This window comes from Camponotus floridanus, unplaced genomic scaffold, assembly GCF_003227725.1.
Source record: "Camponotus floridanus strain SB8 unplaced genomic scaffold, Cflo_v7.5 scaffold53, whole genome shotgun sequence".
Classification (NCBI taxonomy): domain Eukaryota; kingdom Metazoa; phylum Arthropoda; class Insecta; order Hymenoptera; family Formicidae; genus Camponotus; species Camponotus floridanus.
The window spans coordinates 55,156-74,416 of record NW_020229692.1 but is presented as its reverse complement, the minus strand read 5'-3'; the positions used below and the strand labels follow the sequence as shown (position 1 = coordinate 74,416).

Sequence of the window (19,261 nt, the reverse complement as noted above, 5' to 3'; positions counted from 1 at the left end):
TTATTAATCAATGTTGAAAGTTAGATGTAATAAAATAATACTTCAGCCGCTATTGATTCGTCTCTTATGCTCGAAGAAGAAAATTATTTTCGATCGGTCGTTGCATATTATGTATGTTTATGTTGCATGTATAAATATCGCTTATACTTGCGATAATTAATTATGTTATAAAAATACTTCTTTTTCCCCTTTTCTCTCTTTATTTTTATCGATTATTTGTTAATTATATTATGCTAAGATAGTGCTAAGCTATTATAAGTTAGCGCGATTTATTTGACCTGTTCTCTTGAATCTTTTCTTATTTTGGTAATTATTATTCGCTAAATGAAACATGATTTTGCTGCATTGTTACGAGACTTTTGTCATAGAGAATATGAAATATATATTCTCTTTTGCAAAGGGAATTAACGGCTTATCTCAATTCGGAACTCGATTAACGAATCACCATTTAAATCGAATTTCCTTGCGGGACGCGTTGTAAGAGCACTCGACTTCTCTCATTTTGTTTGTCGCATGGGTACTCGTACGATCGTTTTTTTCCGTCACGCTTCCAATTAACGTCCCACAAGCGGTCGAGTACTTAATTTACATATAAGCTTGGAGTGGGCATTTCTGGTGTCAGACCGCTTTTTTATGCTCGATACCGAACGAAGAAAAATAGCAAACAGATTACATATTTTTTTCGCACATATGTTAAATTTGTAAAAATTAGATATTGGGATAAATTTCGGGTTTGTAATGCACACATTTTTTTTTAAACTTGCAATACGGCTCATTTTAGTCAAAGTTTTGAAAATTTAAGTTAAAACACACGTAAGGATATCCGCAGTTTTAATTTTTGATGAATTCCTTGAATTATTCAGAATTAAATTTCCTTCACACGAAACAAAAATGATATTTAATATCGAGTAACAAACAATAGTGAAAAAAAATCCACTCATATTTCAAAAATTTATCAAATATCTCGTTTAAAATTGTATCTGACATATAATTTTAATATATTTCATTAAAAATGATATCGATATAGAAGATAAGTATTCCAATTACTAAGAGAAAAATCAAGAGAGCCGCGTCAATTGACGACGATTTAATGGTCAGCTAATTTGGCGCGTTAAATCGGCCTGACAACATGACAGAGGTAATTCCGTTCGCGATCGTCGTCGTGGGAATTCGGGATTACGATTTGCACGTGAGGAGCAAACCAATCACACGCGGCTATTATTTACCGAGCGTAAAGCAAGCGCCAGCGGCTAAGAAGTTTATATGCTAAGAACAGATTTCATCGCTTTCGCACGAGAGAGAGAGAGAGAGAAAGAGAGAGAGAGAGGGAGAGAGAGAGAGAGAGAGAGAGAGAGAAATCTGATTTAATCCTTTTAATTGTTACTAGCGGAAAAGGATTGTGATTTAATCTTCTGAAATCTCAGTTGTAAATCGCGAATTTTTACGATAGTACATTTAAATCTATATGCAAACATACGTGTTTCGATATCCTGGTTAAAATGATACATGTTACGTTTTATATTTCTCTCTCTCTTTACTCTCTTTCCTTCTGTCCCTTTCTCTCTTTTTTTTCTTCCTCTCTCTTATTCGATAAAAAATGCATGCAGTTATTTAAATTTTTTGCAAATGATATTTTTTCTTTATTTTTTATATTTTAATATTTTATATTAAGAGCATTAATATAAAATCATCTAAAAAATAGAACAGAAAGAAATATAGTTTCAATAACGTTGTTCCTTTTCTCTCTTTCTTTTTTAAATTTATAAAACAAAGTCGTTTGAAAAAAAGAATCTTGCTCAACGCTCACTATCGAGCATATGAATATTTTATACATATATGGTTCGTGTATTTAATGCCGTCTTGTGAGGATTTCATTTGCGCGAAATGTCGGTTATAAAATGCTTTATCGTTGGCTTCAGAATTGGTAACAGCATTTCAGGAAAGTACTGAATATACCGCATAAAATAATTAAAACTTTCATCGCCGCTTCTCTTATCAACGTTACGCCGCTTGTTCCGTCATATGCAGATATGTTCGATTTAGCCTCAAAACCGCAAAAGATATTAATATCGAATATAACTAAAAAAATATCGAATATAACTAAAATGGAAAATTAGAATCGAGATTCGAAAATTCAAGGGTCCCTTTTTCTAAAAGTTCTTTAACTGAAATTTTTTTTATTTCGGAAATTAGAAATTTAATGTTAAAATTTATTTCGCGACTTGTCTATTTTGTATACATAATAAATACAATGAAACTTTTATAATACTAGAACATTACAAAATACGAGCTATTTAGTTCCTTCTATTATATAATATAATCCGAAAAAGATATGTATATATAATTATATATAATTAATAATTAAATTATATATATACATATGTATATTATATATATATATATATATATATATATATAATTATATATTATATATAAGTATACCACAAATATATATAGGCAACTTACAATTAGATACGTATAATAGAGCGACTTTCTTTTTATCGCTTCTTACAATATTCTATATAATATTCTATATACTTATATATATATATATATATAATATATATATATATATATAATTTGATAGGATTATATATATTCATATATATAATCTTATATATTTTATGTGCATGATTACATAAAACAGGCATTATTTTTTCTTTCTCCATGCTCATTGCTCACTGCTTATTGCTCACTGCTTCTGTTCTTGCTCATTGCTCATCCTCGTGTTCATTTTCCTGCTTCTGCTCCTCCAAAGTTTGAAGAAAAAAAATTGCTCATATATAAAATTATGTATAAAATTACATAATTATATCTAGAATTTTAATTTTTTTTATAAGTCAAAACGCGCGTGTGCGTATCATTTCATTTTTTCTATTATGTAGTAAAATTTGAAAAAAATTCTGTGTAGTTTAATTAATATAAAAATTCTGTGTAGTTTAATTAATATAAATATACAGTTTAATAAATAAATAAATAAATAAATATATATATATATATATATATATATATAGTTATTTATTTATGTACATTTATATTAATTAAACTATAAAGAATTTCTCTCAGATTGTATTATATAGTAGAAGAAATGAATATATATAGTGTGTGACATGCGTTTTATAATTTCTAGTAATAATAAAATCAAATGTAATAAATAGAAACAATTTTTATCAATGCTAAACTGTCAGATGTTGATTAAAACAAATTGAAATTCGAAAAATAATAAGGATGATTGTCAAAAAATTAAGTAAAAATTTTTATTTTTATAATGCAAAAATATTTGTTCACACAAAAATTCACACAAAAATTTAATTATAAAATGTATATATATATTTTTTCTAAAAATATAATATTTTAAGGAAATTGAAACACACATACATACATATAACATAAACTACATAAGCGTATCTTTCATTTTGTGTGTGTATTTGTACAATTACTTATATATTAATTTTTCCGTTTTTTCAAAATCATTTGAATTAAAATTTTACATACATTTAAAATTGAGTTTTTAAAATGTTTAAAAGACTATCAAATGCATCGCTCAGTTATTGATAGGTTTTATTGATATGAAGTAATGTATAGCGCAGCATCGAGATAATCAATCAGCATTGCGGAAAAGAGGGATATTTGCGAATATCGATTTGTTGTTTTTAAGAGTGGAAAATTAAATCAAAAAACAAAAACACATATATATACTTGTCGGATAAAGATGAATAGAAATTTTCCATTCTTGGATAATTTTTTGTTTTTAATTATATTCTCTTTCTATTCAATTTTATGTTAATTAATTTTCTCACTTTCGGATAAAGCATTATTTTATGTTTTTATTAGCTTGTCAAATAAAAGATTGTTCTTTTAACGTCAGTCGAGGTGTATTGTTAATTGCTTCGCTCTACAACCTTTGCTCTGAATAAATCTTTTTTTTTCTTTTTTTTTCATAAAATGGAAAGTGCGAAAAATGCTTTTGTCCAGAACAAAACGTGTTTTTCTTTTTCTTTTTTCATTTTTAGAGTGGATAGTGAAAAGCGCGTATACAATGTTATTCGATGAGCTTCCAAAGAATGTTGTGCAATTTTGAGGGCACAAAGAGCGGCGGGAGAATATCGTTGAAGTTTACCTCATTCTCATTCTTTTATCAGCATCAGAAAATTTCATTGAGCAAGATTAAAAGATACTTGTTTAGTACCTAATGATTCGAGATAGTTCAACGTGCTATAATTTTATACATTTATACCTTTATTTATATCCTTATTGTACCTTAAAATATCTCAATTTTTCTTCGTTGTCTTTGAATCTTTCGAATAGAGTGTCATGAGTATTTTATGTTTCTTTACCGATACAAAAGTCTTGAGTTCGTCCTCGACAAGCAGACACACCGGCGACCGATAAGAGCATTGAATATGCAGCCGAGCTTCCTTAATAAAAGCCAATAGCTCGAGCAAGAATTTTCATGTGCTGCTTATCGGTCTAAAGTCTTCGAATGGCGATGGGCGCTTGACGAGGAGCAAACTGTCATCGTTAAAGATGACACCTCGTTATCCGATAATAATATTCATCAAGAAGCTTTTTCATCCCATCGAGAGTCGATCAGTATTCACGAAAGATCTACGATGGCCTTATTCGCGAATATTGAATCGAGTTGTTGAAACGATCGGTAGAAAGATAAAAATTATTCTGAAAATTTACAAAGCTTTTGAGCATCCAAAGAATTTATTTTAAATATATTTAATATAACGTATTAAAAAAGAATCAAATGAATCAAATGAATTTGTAAAATTCTAAAAAAAAAAAGATGATTTCGACTGTAGTTTAAAAAATTTTTCTGATTGCTTATAAAATATGTCGGATTCATATTATTGTGCTTTTGAAATATAATATCACGTGTAGTTTGACCGTATATTTTCTTGGACCGCGAATAAACGTAAACAGCTAGATAAATACAGCACAATAGATCGCAATGACTTCGGCTCGTAATAATAAAGTAGCATTCTCTGCAAGCTTGTAATAATAAAGTAACAATCTCTGATCCAATTACACTGATTACAGGAATTAAAGAAACTAATAAGATACTATTACTAACAAATAGACCTCATTTATAATCATTAATATGTTATTGAAACCAGTAAAAAGTGTAAAATACATATCTTTTTAGTTAAAAAATTAAATATAATATTTAATATTTATATACTATTTAATCTTATTAATACATTATTTTATAATATTTATAAAATATTACATTGTTACTCGTAAATTGATTTCTTGGCAAAATATTATGTATGCATGCTTTGAACAAAATTATATTCCATAAAGAATTAAGGCATGACATATGATTGTAAAGTAAGCTCTTTTATTACGTTCTGGTACGCTTAGAATTCGAACAATAGACAGGACATGTGTAGGAAGCTGGTCAGGTATTTTGTACCTTCAGGTGCATTAGCGAGCTGAAAGGTCGCAATAAATTACCTGTGTGATTCTCCCCCCTCTCTCCTTCCCTCTCTCTCTCTTTCTTTCTATGCACATACATGCATATATCTCTATCTATAACTTCTCTCTCCTTTTCTATTTTCCTCGCTCCTATTTCTATGTTCCGCTCTCGTTACGACGGGATAGTTTAAAGGGCGAATTTCCGCTTTGTTATTATTTGAACAGACTCAAACGGAGGAATCGATAAATTCCTCCGTTCGACATCTACCAGCGTCGGATCTCATAGCATTAACCGGAGATTAACATTACCGCTATTTACACGGATACTACGCGAACGCAGAGATAAACTGGAAATGAGCAAGGTGAGAAATTCGATCAAACGGGGCAAGCATTCGATGCAATTTGAAAAATAGAAAATTTTACAGATTAATAGATAATTATACATATATTATATTTTTACAATAATGTATTTAATCTAGAAGACATTTCTTCACATTCAAATTTATATTAATAACAACATTTACTTGCTTAAAGCACACACATGTATATGCGTTGAATTGATAATATTATTTTAAAAAATATCCACACTTACCGAACACGCGAGCTAATTCACGATATTTTGACCGTCTCCTGAAGTGAATATTCTAGGGATTTCAACGGAAATTTTGTTTGGGTAATTCAGTTTCAGTCGATGGAGAGTCTGAAATTGTCAGGGAGCTCGTAGATACCTCAAGACCCAGGAGAGAAGGATCCAGAGCTCGAAGCTTTCGAAGAAAAGTACGATAGACATCCTTTTGTCTCTCCTTGTCAAGTTTCGTCTACAGTTTACCTACCGCGATTGTTCTAGCATAGCGAGCGCTAGAAACATGATAACAAGGTTGCGCGCAAAATAGGACAAGAGGATAATTTTATTTCTCGCGACAAATTTAATATTATTTTTCTATAAATTAATATAACGAATATAAATAGATCAGATAGATACACTTAAGCAAAAGAAATATCGCATATAGTCTTGCGACTTTAAAAATTACCAGAAATAATTATATAATCCCTCTATCATTCCATAGTTATTGTAATATTTGTCATTATTATATGTAATTTAATAATGAATTATGTTATCCTATAATTACGTAACCATGAATAAGCACAAGATATAAGCTACATGTATCCTACCAGGAGGAATTTAATATTAACTCTCTAGCTTTCATTTCCAACGTACAACGTTGAACACAAAGGACCTCCGTTATTACGGTTGTCTAAATGACATGATATAGCTAAGAAATATCCGCGACCGGGTAAAATTGCAATGTTAGAAAGGAGTGGTGGGATCGTTCTCAGTTTCGGGCTCTTCATTATTAACGAGGTTCTGAAACACATATCAATGATGAACGCTGTATGAGCACCGGCGAAACGTTGATATATGTAATTTGAAATTTATTAATGTGTGCGCGACGAACAGCCAGCGGTCGATATTTAATATTTAACGAATTCCGGCTGCTACGTAACCGCGTTTGACTCCCCATAAACCTGTCGCGAGTCAAAGAAACATTGAGGATTCTTTACGGTCCGCGTTAGCTTTTCAATATTGAACCGCAGCAGGATACGTGACGAGAGATTTTTCGGTGGCTTTTATGTCAGTGACTGTCGGTACCACGTGACACGTGGTCATAGATATCTGTAAATTCGAATATTGTATCATATCGGTCATTGACGCCGGTTTGTTGTCGTTTAACGCTCTATATTCTACATTGTATTTGTCAAATTTGCGTGTACTGCATCGTTTTTTAAGGACATTTCTTGTGAAAGAATTATTTTTATTTTTAATCGATTTGTCTGCAATTGCGATATATTTTTTCTCCTGTTTGTTATCCTTTAAAATCCTTTATGTTATCCTTTATGTTATCCTTTTTTTATAAAGAGAGATTTTTTGGAGAAAATTACTCGAAATGTGTTACTTGAAAGTTTAAAGCTGAAATATCTTGTATATTTCTCTCTTGTTTTTTGTTTACTTTACTTTTATACCTAGCTGCGTCTCAACCTCCACGTATAAACCTGCGCATTTGTGAAGTATGTTCACAGAGATTGGCGTTCTATTCATGGAACATATTTTTGATAGTAATATAAGGGTAAATGAAAAATAAAATGAAAAATATCGACCTTACACATTACCTGGTTTTATACGATATACATATGTGTGTGTAAGAATATGGACTATCTGTGAGATTTTGGCTGCTGATTTGATATTCCTCTTATTTTTTCGACCTTTTTTCTCTAACATTCTTATTGCCCAATTTAAAGCTCTTGCTAAGTATTTTTTAATGTGATTCAATATTTCATATAACAGCGCCGAATTTCAACTTCAGTTTTGTAAGGAATAATGATAATATTTTTTGTTACTATATTTTATTATATAGTAACATATAAACATATAAACTAAATTGTTTGCTTATAATTTTTGATAAAAGTAGACATTTTTGACGTAAATATTAAATATTAAAAAATTTTATTTATTTTAGTTATTTCAGAAATTTTATTTATTTTAGATATTTTTTCAATTTACTTATATAAGAAAATTCTCTTATTTAGAAACTGAAGTTGAAAACTGTATGTGTAACAATTTAAAAAAAATTAAATAAAAACACATACACATATATAGATTTTTTAAATTTTAACTTTTTTTTTACAACAACTCTGTTTGTATGAAGATTCGACATTTTATAAAATGGTTGATTTTAAGTAAAGCCCGCACATATATAATTTGATTTTTAAAATTTCCATGGAAACGATCTTTTGTAATATAACACTTTCCATTTACCCTTATAAATATACACAGAAATTTTCGTCGTGCTTATAAGTATACTGTGTCAAAGTTTTACATAATATTCATATAATATTCATAATATTATTGTAAATGTTGTAATATTTTGTCTAAAATAAATTCGTTTCCGTGAAATATATATTTCTTCATTTGTGTCATCTTTCAATATTGATAATGGATGACAGCAAAAGATATAGAACGCATTGCGATAACGTGCGACGAAGGAAAAGTTTAATAACCGCTTTTAAGCGACGCGCGACGGTTGCTACAAGAATAATTGACGCAAAACCGCCTGGCAATCGTCTTCGCGGATGGACGTCTTGTTATGATTTATGCTTCGTCGGAAACACGCCAACGAACAACTCCGCGATGTTCGTGACGGTGTTACCGTTGCAATTTTACCAACCATTAATTCCATGTGTGATACATCCTTTCATATTTTACCACTTTATTAACACTTCATCAACTATCACGTCAAAGAATTTATACGACTTATATCTGTATTTTCTTGAAAGTTAACGCATTAATGAAGACTTTATTTTCCACTTAATTTGCGTTTATTATTCGGAAAATGTGAATATATAAACTATAATTTTGTCATTGTATTTAAAACTATAATTGTTGTGGTTTAGGAAGTACATAGATATAATTTGTATATATATAATTACTAATCAAAGTTTTTGAGACATTATGAATATACTATTAAGTATTTTATCGCTTAAATTTACATATGACATATTTTATAATGTTTATAAATTCAAAATTAAATATGTGTTTCCAAATTGTCTGATAATATTTATAAATTGTCTGGCGATTAAATATTTCATTACATATATAGTTATCTCGATACTTGATTTTTTGAAATGCAACCATAAAATTGAAATACAAAATGTGCAAACATAAAATTGAAAAGCTCAAAATAAATTTTGCTGGCTAACAATTAAATTTGAATTAATTCTAAATTAAATTTAAAATAAATTAATATCCGTTATTGTATCTGTGTAAAATTAAATTAATTTAACTTGATATGGTAAATTATTTAAATTTATTCAATTTGTTTATATTTTATATGTGGAGAAACAAAAAAATAATCGCTGAAAATAATCGGAAAAAGTGAATTTTTGAGAATTATTTATTTTTTCGTTTCTACTTTTTTTTATTATATGAAATACAACGAAATAATTCAAATGGAAAAAGAGAGAGAGAGAGAGAGAAAGAAAGAGAGGGAAAAAGAGAACTTATAATTATACTAACTTAATAATAATAGCAAATGTATAATAAATAATAATCACAATTTGTATTTTTACAGGAAACCGTCCAATAGAGACTCGCCCAGACGCTCTCAAGGCAATTGTCTACGGTAAGTTTACAACAGTTAATTTTTTTGTATTTTGACTCATGAACCTAATTAACTAATAACATTAAAAATGGCAAGCTTTTAAGTTTCGTGTTACGCAAGCAAGAAACTCGGTTTTTAGGCATAAATTTTTTGAAAAAATTATATTTGTAAGTAAATGTAAAATATTTCTGCAAAATAAATATTTCATTATTAAATCTTGTTAAATCGAATATAATAATAAGAATATAAAAGTAACAGTTATACAGTAACGAACAACATAGAACAAAATAGAAATTATTTTTATGCGACGAAATCAGATTTATAATTATTGAATTTAATTGTTACTAAATATGAAGATTACATTAAATTACTTAAATACCGGAGATAACGGTAAAAATGATGAATTAACAGTATAAAGATTCGTAATCACGAGTGTAACAACAATGCATCGATGGCTGTAATAAGCCAAGTTACAGCAATAACTAGCATCAACAGCGCCAATTAATATATCGTAACAATTCTACCTTTCAGTTGATAAACAATACCGGCGACGCGACGGGAACTGTTGTGTTTTGCGCGGCCGTCTGGTTACTGTGTGCGAGTGTATATGCGTATATTAATTCCAGAGAGCCGTAATTAATTCGTCATTGATTGAAATGTGAAATTGCGATCCAATATCAGGATTCTCTCGAAAACTCTCGAATTGTTGTTTTACGTAGGTTTAACAGGCAATTGATAAGCTCTTTGTATCGATCTGTTTTTCAAATTAAGTTGTCATTTTCGAGAATATGTAAATTATCAAGATATCGGTGCACATTTTTTATCTGTGAATTTCTATAACAAATTAAAAGTAGATGCGACAAAAAAGGCATTGATAACTCTGATAAGTTATTAAAAGTAAGAGAAATTTTACAAAAACTCAGACTCTAGAAATATATAAACAGGGAATCAAATTTTTTCGTGTGTAATTTTAAGATTTTACTTTAGCATATTTTTGGAGATTAGTTAAAAATATATTAATAGAGAATATAAATGAGAAAATATAAAAAAGAAAAATATCAAAAACGTGGGAGAAGATGAAAGGTAACGAAAAGACGAATCTAATATTTTTCTTAATAAAAAAAACCGATTTAAAATGATATCGAAGAATTTATATAATATATAATAAAAAAAGATAATTTTCGTTATGCCTGAACTATGTTTTATATTTTAATTTGGGCGATTATAATAGTTAAATGATCGGCATGAACGCCTGTGTGCAATCTTTTCTCGTATCCATCGATTGCGTTCCTTCGGTATTTCAAAGAGCGTTAAATCGGAAACTGCGAGAGCAGAATACGCGGCCGCTTGGAAAACTCTGCATCTAATGACTCGTAAAATTGAATGTCGTGCACGTCGGGCGGGAATAATAATTGATAATAACTACGGAATAACGAGGATGCCGCTTAGCTAACTGCCAATCATGACTCGTTCTTTCCTGGTAATTCTCGTAAATCCAGCAAGACTAAAGATGTCAATATTGAAGTGTTTCAAAATCACATATAACGTTCGCCTACGAATTTTAACTTTCCACCATTCGATTTTCAAATTATTATTATTAAACGCTGAATTCAGTTTTCAATTTTATGGCGTAATTTTATAATAAAGAAATATCTGTGTATATATGTAAATAAATCTATTTCAAAGATTTACTCAAATATTTTCAAGACGAATACAATTTATATACCTATCAATATTTAACTCGCAAAAATTGAGATTTCTAAATCCCCATTCATACAGTATTATTAATAACTATTGATTTTTTATTCAGTTTTATTCTGTAACTTTTACTCGGTAACGAACGATATACGTATAAAATATTTTTACATACTTTATTGCTAGAATTCCACACATACATATATATATATATATATATATATATATATATATATATATATATATTGGAAATAAATTTAACCGGCTAGAGTTCTCACGAAAAAGTAGTCGAATAGTGGAAGAGTTAAAGAGGCCGCGGGGGATGAAATGTATACTGTTGCAAAAGCAATGACCGGGGCTGACCTGAATCTACGGACGGCCCGATGAAAAGGGGACAATGAAAGAGCTACGATCTACGGCACGAGAGTGAAAATAAAATAGGCCGCAGAAGACCATTCTCTCTATACATGTGCGTATACCTATGTTTTCGTATCTCTATAAAGATCATAGCATCCGATCTGTATCCGATCGCGCGTCACAAATGTCAGAGAAACTGCAGTTATGGTCTTCGTTAGTATTTAAAAAATGAAGATGACTTTTTGCACCTTCATCTAAAAAGATAATCAAAATATGACTCTTTCAAAATTATTTAATTGTCTGAAATATTTTTGTATAAAATCGTTATTTATGAATATATCTTAGAAACTAGTTTCTTCTCTGACTCATTCTGTATATTTAATATATTATATATGTGTATATGATTATATATATATATATATATATATATATATATATATATATTTATGATTATAATGTATATTTTTTTTTGCTCAGATTATATTACATGGTAGAAGAAACTACAATAAATAGGACGCGCGCTTTGCAATATTTTAGTATTATAAATCTCGCATAAATCCTGGGAAAACAAAGCACAGTTTGTTTTTAATTTAAGCGTAGGCGAATCTCGGAGGTAAAACGTAAAACAGGATAATCGCGTTAAAGATTCATATCTCCGCGGCAGATGATTATTAATATTTAATATCGTCCAGCTGCGCCTCTACCTATCCTTCTATAGCGCAGTGGTGCAACTAACGTCACCCTATAGATATTGTGTAAAGGAGAAAAACGAAAACCAAAAAAAAAGGCAAAACGAAGAAAAAAGTATTACAGACTATTTGTCGGCGTAATCGAGATTGACGTCATCAAATATAAATGTTGAAGGATGCCACAAAATGACGAATATGTTGTAATGTGAGGGTGTACCTGAGCGTTAGTTTATACGTCGTTTATACTCCTGATGCGACACGTCGGTTTCAAAGATCTAGAAGACATCTCCACCACTGGAGAGATTTCGGGAAACCGCGATAAATTAGTTCCGTTCGAAATCGTGTCGCAATCCCTGGACACGCGAGAAACGTCAGAAAGAACAGTGCTTGTAGAGGGCTTCTGGTATAACACCCCTTCGAGAATTCTTACAAACGTGAGAGCTTTTCATGCCGCCTGATCTAACACTTGCCGTTATACGTGCTTCCGATTTTTAAGGAAAACATCGGGATCAGAATCAAAGCATAGAAGTATTATGGCTCTCGAGTTTTTTTTGAGGAGATAGAAATGAATTAAAATAAACCACAATTCATCTAACAAAGTATAATACAGTTAATAAGAAAATATTAAAAAACTTTTTTTTTTTAATATTTTATTCAGCAATACACACATTCACATATTTCTTTCATAATGCTAAAAGAAACAAGTACTAGCTCCGGGATCTATCAAGTTTTTAATCTTCTTTTAGTTTGCTTAACAATAAGTAGACTTTTCTCGTTCAGGTATGTTTACAGAAAAGTAAAAGGTCTGGCCTGCTTCTCTTGCATCCATAATAGATGATTCAAACGAGAAATTAATGAACTAGTTTTCGATAATCTTTTTGTTTTTACTTCAACAATCTAAGCATTTCTGATAACTTGAAATGTTAAAGTTCAAATGGTTCAATAAAATATATATATGCTAAATAAAAAAAATTCAAATAATTCAATAATACTTAAAATTTACATTTATTTTTTATTTATTTTTTGAGATATTCTTTAAAAGATTTTATAAAATCGGATCAAAAGATTATTAATATAAGACTATTAACATAAGACATACATAAACATAATATTCATGGAATATATAAATATCAGAAATTAAAAATATAAAAAATATCTTTTTAAAGTAAATATATTTATTTAAAAAATATTTTTATTAATAATATTGATTTAAATCAATATCATTTAATATAATGTTTCATGTATGATTAATATATTTTTATTACTAACGTAATATTTTATAATACATGTATCATTATTATTAAAAATTATTTATTTGTCGGTACTATAAAAATTTATATTATATTTATATTTGACATTTAGTAATTTATTTATTTAATTTTGATTATTGATAATGAAAAGATAATTGATAATTAAATTTTCAACACATTGCGATTTATGATAACATATGTATGCAATATCGTATAGAATTACTAGAGAAATTCGATATTTCTCATTTTCTCTCTGAAACATACAAACATCAATATACATCATAAAATTATTCTTATAGTAATTATATATTTTATCGATTGTCCCGATGTCTCGAAACTTCGTACTGCTTTGATCCAATATTCTCATCATCGTGAAGACGAGATCCGTACCGCTTCGTTAAGCGTGCGAGTTCTGACGATCCAGTGGATGGTTGGCTGACTGTCTCCCTCCTATCTGCGGAATCGAGCCGTTTAGGTCTACATTTCGTCGGAAATTTCCACCGCCGCGTAATAGCTTTTGGTAGTTCGAACGCCTACACAGAGGTAATTTGTTTCGGGTGATGAGGAAGAGAGGAAGAGAGCGTGGAAAGAGAGAGAAAGAGAGCGCGAAAAGAGAGAGAAAGAGAGGAAGAGAGAGAGAGAGCCATTCGTTCGTTTAGCCATTCGTTCCTGGATGAATTTTATTGAAACTTCATGAACGATCGAAAGAAGAGCGTGTTCCAGTTTCGACAGAAAGAAAATTGGAAACTGAAACAGAATCATCAGAGAACGATAACTCGAATATGGTGTGCTTTTCAAGCAAATCGATTATCTCTACGTACGACAATATTAAGCGTTTGAAATAATTGAAGAGATTGCAATGAAAACAATGCCCAGACGTATATATATAATGCTAATTGATGTTGAAATCTGTGTATAAATGTATGTACAAGATGTATATATTATGCAAAAGGTATTCTAATTTTCTTTCCCTTCTCTCTGTTTCTCCTTATTTTTTTATTTATATATTCTTCGATAAATTTGAAGATTATTTTTAGATATAATCATTTTATCAGATTTCTTTCTTCTAACCTTGTACACAAATTTCGAATTGACTTTGATATTTTTGTAATTAATCTTTAAAAAGAAAGATTTTTTTGACACGGATCTCTACTTAAACTTTAATTTTTTTCAAAATCAAATTGTTCAGTTGGATATTTTAAAAGTTTTCCTCTCTCTTTCTTTCTCTCTTTTCTCATTAAATTTTAAAAAATATTTTAAAAGATAAAAGATATTTTGATTGCACGATTTTTATTTCCTTTAATAGCCCTAATGCCTTTTTGCGCTTATACGGTACTTCGAAATGACTCGTTTTGATCGCCAGCGTTCAGTGACGAGATCGTTTGTCTTTTTATCTATCTGTGAAGGAAAAGAAAGAAAAGTAGGAAGAAAAGGAAAAGAAAGGAAAAGAGAGTGAATGATAAAGAGGCCATATTTTTCGGCTCGTTGTGCCATTCGTCACGACGGAAAGGACGATTGATATGCTGAACGAGTTGTCCCCGACGACGTAGATGGATGGTGTCTAGATCCCGCGGATCGCAGGTGCTATTCACACTATTATCCAAAATTCTTCCTTTACTATCGATCTCTTTTCCATCCGCATTATTTATTCTATTTATTGCGCTGAATGTCGAGAACTAAATAACTGGAGAAAAATATTCGAGGAAATTATTAAAGACCGGAACTGAAGAACTCGTATTTTCCTTGTCATTTTCACGTATGTTGCTTCTAGAAAATTAATTCTTATTCAGGAAAGTAAACTCGATGAATAATCCAGTAATTTTCAATATCTGCAAAACTCTATTTACATTTTGATTCAATGTTTCCCGTAGAAATAAAAAGCAATATACTGTCGCAATATTAAATTACATCTCTTATACTATGTAAAAGATATTGAGGATGAAATGAAGATGTATGTTGCTCGTTTCTGGGAGTGATTTAAATTTCTACTTAAATATTCATATAAATTTGCGTGTTTAAATCGACCGCATACCTCAATTTTAAGAGAAATATTAGATACTTCAATCTTTCTTCTTGCTAACTACTATATATGTATAACGATACACAAACTTTGTAGAATTGATCATAGTTTCGAAAATTTTTGCAATTTTTGGAGAGAATCGCGACCGAGACCGAGAGAAGAAAGAGATAACTCATGCCGTGAGTTTTCACGATGTGGATAGCAAAGTTTCCCTTCCATTTCGCTGCTCCGTACCATCCTTTGCGTTCTCCTTACCATTCGCGAATCACCGGCGAATTCTCGGTCCTACGCTGGGCTTTATGAAAATCCCGTCGAAGTTTAGTCGAACGAAATAGCGCTGCGAAAGTTGCGCGAAAATGCGACGACGGCTGGCAACATCGTACACTTTGTCTACTCGGCGGCGGGCTTGTTTCCCGTTCTTCTACTGATGGAGAAAAACTCTTTTAACGGAAAGGAGAGGATAGAGGGAGGCACTTTTCACTTTCCTCGAGTTTTGAGAGCTGTTTCCGCTAAAAGAGCACAACTGTTCAATGAATTATGCATGTAAATCGCAATTGGCTTTCCACGAATAACGATATGCCGCTGTACAGGAGTGAGGTATCCAAAATACTTTGCCTTATTAATTCCAATGAGAGATTCTTCAATTGATTTGGAATTTTTCATTAGGGAGCTTGTCAAAAACTTGCCAGCTGGTGCAGTCTTTTAATACGCATTCCTTAATTAATTTCAATATCTTAATATCTTATATTTAATATATATTATATTTGTTAATATATTATAATTTAATCGAAATTGTGAAGTTAGAGATGCAAAAAAATAAGACCACTTAAAATTAAACTAGTAAATTAATTACATTTCACAAATAATTTTAGAAAATTTTGATGATTTTTTGATCTGATCGCGATATAAAAACTTCAAGGAACTTTTGCACGTCTTGAGAGTAATTAATCTCTATATCGGGAACATTTATTCATCATAATGGGGTTTCGGAGAGTTTTTGAGCGAACCAGAGAGAAGCACCACTAAAGTTTCGACATTTAGTAAAACTTTCACGATTGATAAATGAAAGAAACTTTCTTTATAGTTTAAAAAAAATAATTAGAAAAATATCGCAAATTATCTGCTTTTATTACGTTTCTCTAATTTGTTTTTTTACAAATGAAATATTTATTACCTTATAAATTATCCAAGTACCTTTATCGCGTATAAATAAAAAAAAATAGGAAAATTGTGTTAATTAATAATTTAAAAGTTTAGAAGAATTTTTTTTAAACTGTAAACCATTAAATTGTAAATTTTCAACCAACATACGCGATAAAACGTATGATGATGATTTCTTGTAGGGTGTAAGTTTAGAATTAATATCTACTTCATCGAGTAACACAAGAGATCTCGATAGAAATTTACATACACGAAACATACATACATTTAATAACAGTCGGGATGTGTAGATGAGTTTTGTTCACGAGTTCACGTGTAAGGGAATACTTGAGACAAAGATCGAATTCTGCTTTTATATATGATGATACCATTAGGCGCCTTCTCGATAATTCGTCTTCGCGAAATTTCCGTATGCTTGATGATGATCCCAGCATACAGGTTGCACAGCTGGATTATCAGAGCGAACCGATAACCGACGACGATAACGAGCGGCCTCGACCCTCTAATGATCCATGTACATATCACTTCAACTATATTCTGGCATAGCGGCCAAAAGTTGATCTTGTTATCACGCTACAGGGGGTAAACTTGTACGTCTTGATGACGGCCATCTAGTCGGCTGTATAGAACAAGATAAAATGAATCCGGTCGTAATCGCTAACGGGGCGTGACTCTTTCAGACCGCGACCATAGATCCGACTTTACGGTGCCCGCATTGGAGATTTTATTAGTCCCCTCGAGACCGACTTACTTCAAGGAAAAATGAACATACTTTTGCCATAACGAAATAATGCCAACAGTAGAATTGATTTAATTATTAGATTTCTTTTTGTAGAGCGTTAATCGAAGAATTTTATCAAAGGAGGAAAATTGTGGAAAATATAAATGCATTAATTCTTAACAATATCAGTTTATAAAAAGTAAGCAAGTATTAATAGTATATTTTTATTAGGAAAATTAATATGAGACTTTAATGGAAAATATAATATATTAATTATATTATACAATTTCAATTTTTTTAGCTTCAGTCTTAAAAACTTATATTTTCAATTAAAACTTATGTTTCTCTCTATACATGTTTTGTAGAAAATGGTGGATTCAAAGAATACAAAATTTTAGCTTTAAAATTTTTTTTTTAAATATCGTCATCATTATATTGTAAATATACCATCATACGTTACAAGTCGTGAATGATTATTGAATGGGTCGGGTTCGTATATTTCACTTTTACGATATTACGTCACACAAGTCAGAAATGGAAGCTTGTCTTTACCTTTCATCATATTCCATTTAACACTATGACTTACTGAGCGATGCTGGGAAAAGTGACCATCGTCGTCTCCTTGCGAAAAGGCAAGAGGGTGTACGTGATATCCCATAGGAGAAGCCGTTCCATTGACCCGTGGGAAAAATCCATCGGAATGGAAGGACACGGCTGGCGGGGTCTAAAACTCAATTTGTCAGCGTGTCGTAGCTTTCGTTCGTAGCATCTCTCTTTCGAGAATATCGCCCCAGCCTTTTAGAATCTCACGTAACGCTTGCTCCCGTAATGTAACAGTCTTCCCCCTTTTCCTCTTTCCAATCATATCATATGGTTCTGTAACTCTTCAAAAAAAAGAACTATAACGAAAACTCGTGTCGATGAAAACAATAATAATATTACCGGTGAACCTGGAAAAGTTCCCCACATCGAAAGGCCCTGCAGCCATCGAGGATATTTGGAAATATGTATCATTGTCTTGTCTTTTTTATCTTCACATTAAATAAAAGCTCTATTTTTTAAATTCAGAACTTTAGTTTCGTATGTATGAATACATATGCATGTAACCACGGATTTAAGCGAACTCATTTATTGAATTTCATATTTTTGAATATCATTGTAATGTAGAGAATACAGTTTATTAAACTGTAATTGGAAATAGTTTTTTTTTTCGTTTTTAATCAAATCAAAATAAAATATAAATATAAAACATAAAAATTAATTAAAATAAAATATAAATATAAGATTTAAAAATTAATTAAAATATAAATATAAGATATAAAAATTAATTAAAATAAAATATAAATATAAAATGAGGAATATACAGAAATTAATCAAAATAAAATATAAAAATAAAATTAAAATATACCACAAACTTTTGAGAAAATTTGTTTTCTAAGAATTCGAGAACATGTTGAAAATATTGTACATCTTCGCAGAGAATTTATCAAACGTTCGATCGTTTACTCAATCTTTAATCGAATCGTTTGACATAACGTAACAACGATAAACGAGGAAAAACGCGTCATCGATAAAACGAGAGCGCGTTAAATCGCGAAGCGGAGATCCTATGACGAAGGAATTGGGTTACTCAAGAAGTAGATGTTAAAAAATTCCTAGAGGGAGAAAGGACGGTGTCGATGGAGATGCCATGTATGTGAACGCCAGAAAGAGGACGAAGGTAGAAAGTCATTATCGTGACAAAGGAGATCGGAGTAATCGAGATTCGAGAAGCCTATCAGTAA

At 30.4% G+C, this 19,261-nt stretch overlaps 1 protein-coding gene across 3 annotated transcripts in view; it reads left to right on the top strand.

Annotated features, from left to right (window-relative positions):
* Window positions 1-19,261, top strand: part of LOC105252015 (acetylcholine receptor subunit alpha-like) — a 72,399-nt gene that overhangs the window by 14,447 nt on the left and 38,691 nt on the right. For all 3 annotated transcript variants that reach the window (XM_025412578.1, XM_011259182.3, XM_011259180.3), the window contains exon 2: window positions 9,555-9,605. The gene's annotated coding sequence lies outside the window, so the exon portion shown is untranslated. The remainder of the gene's footprint in view (window positions 1-9,554; window positions 9,606-19,261) is intronic.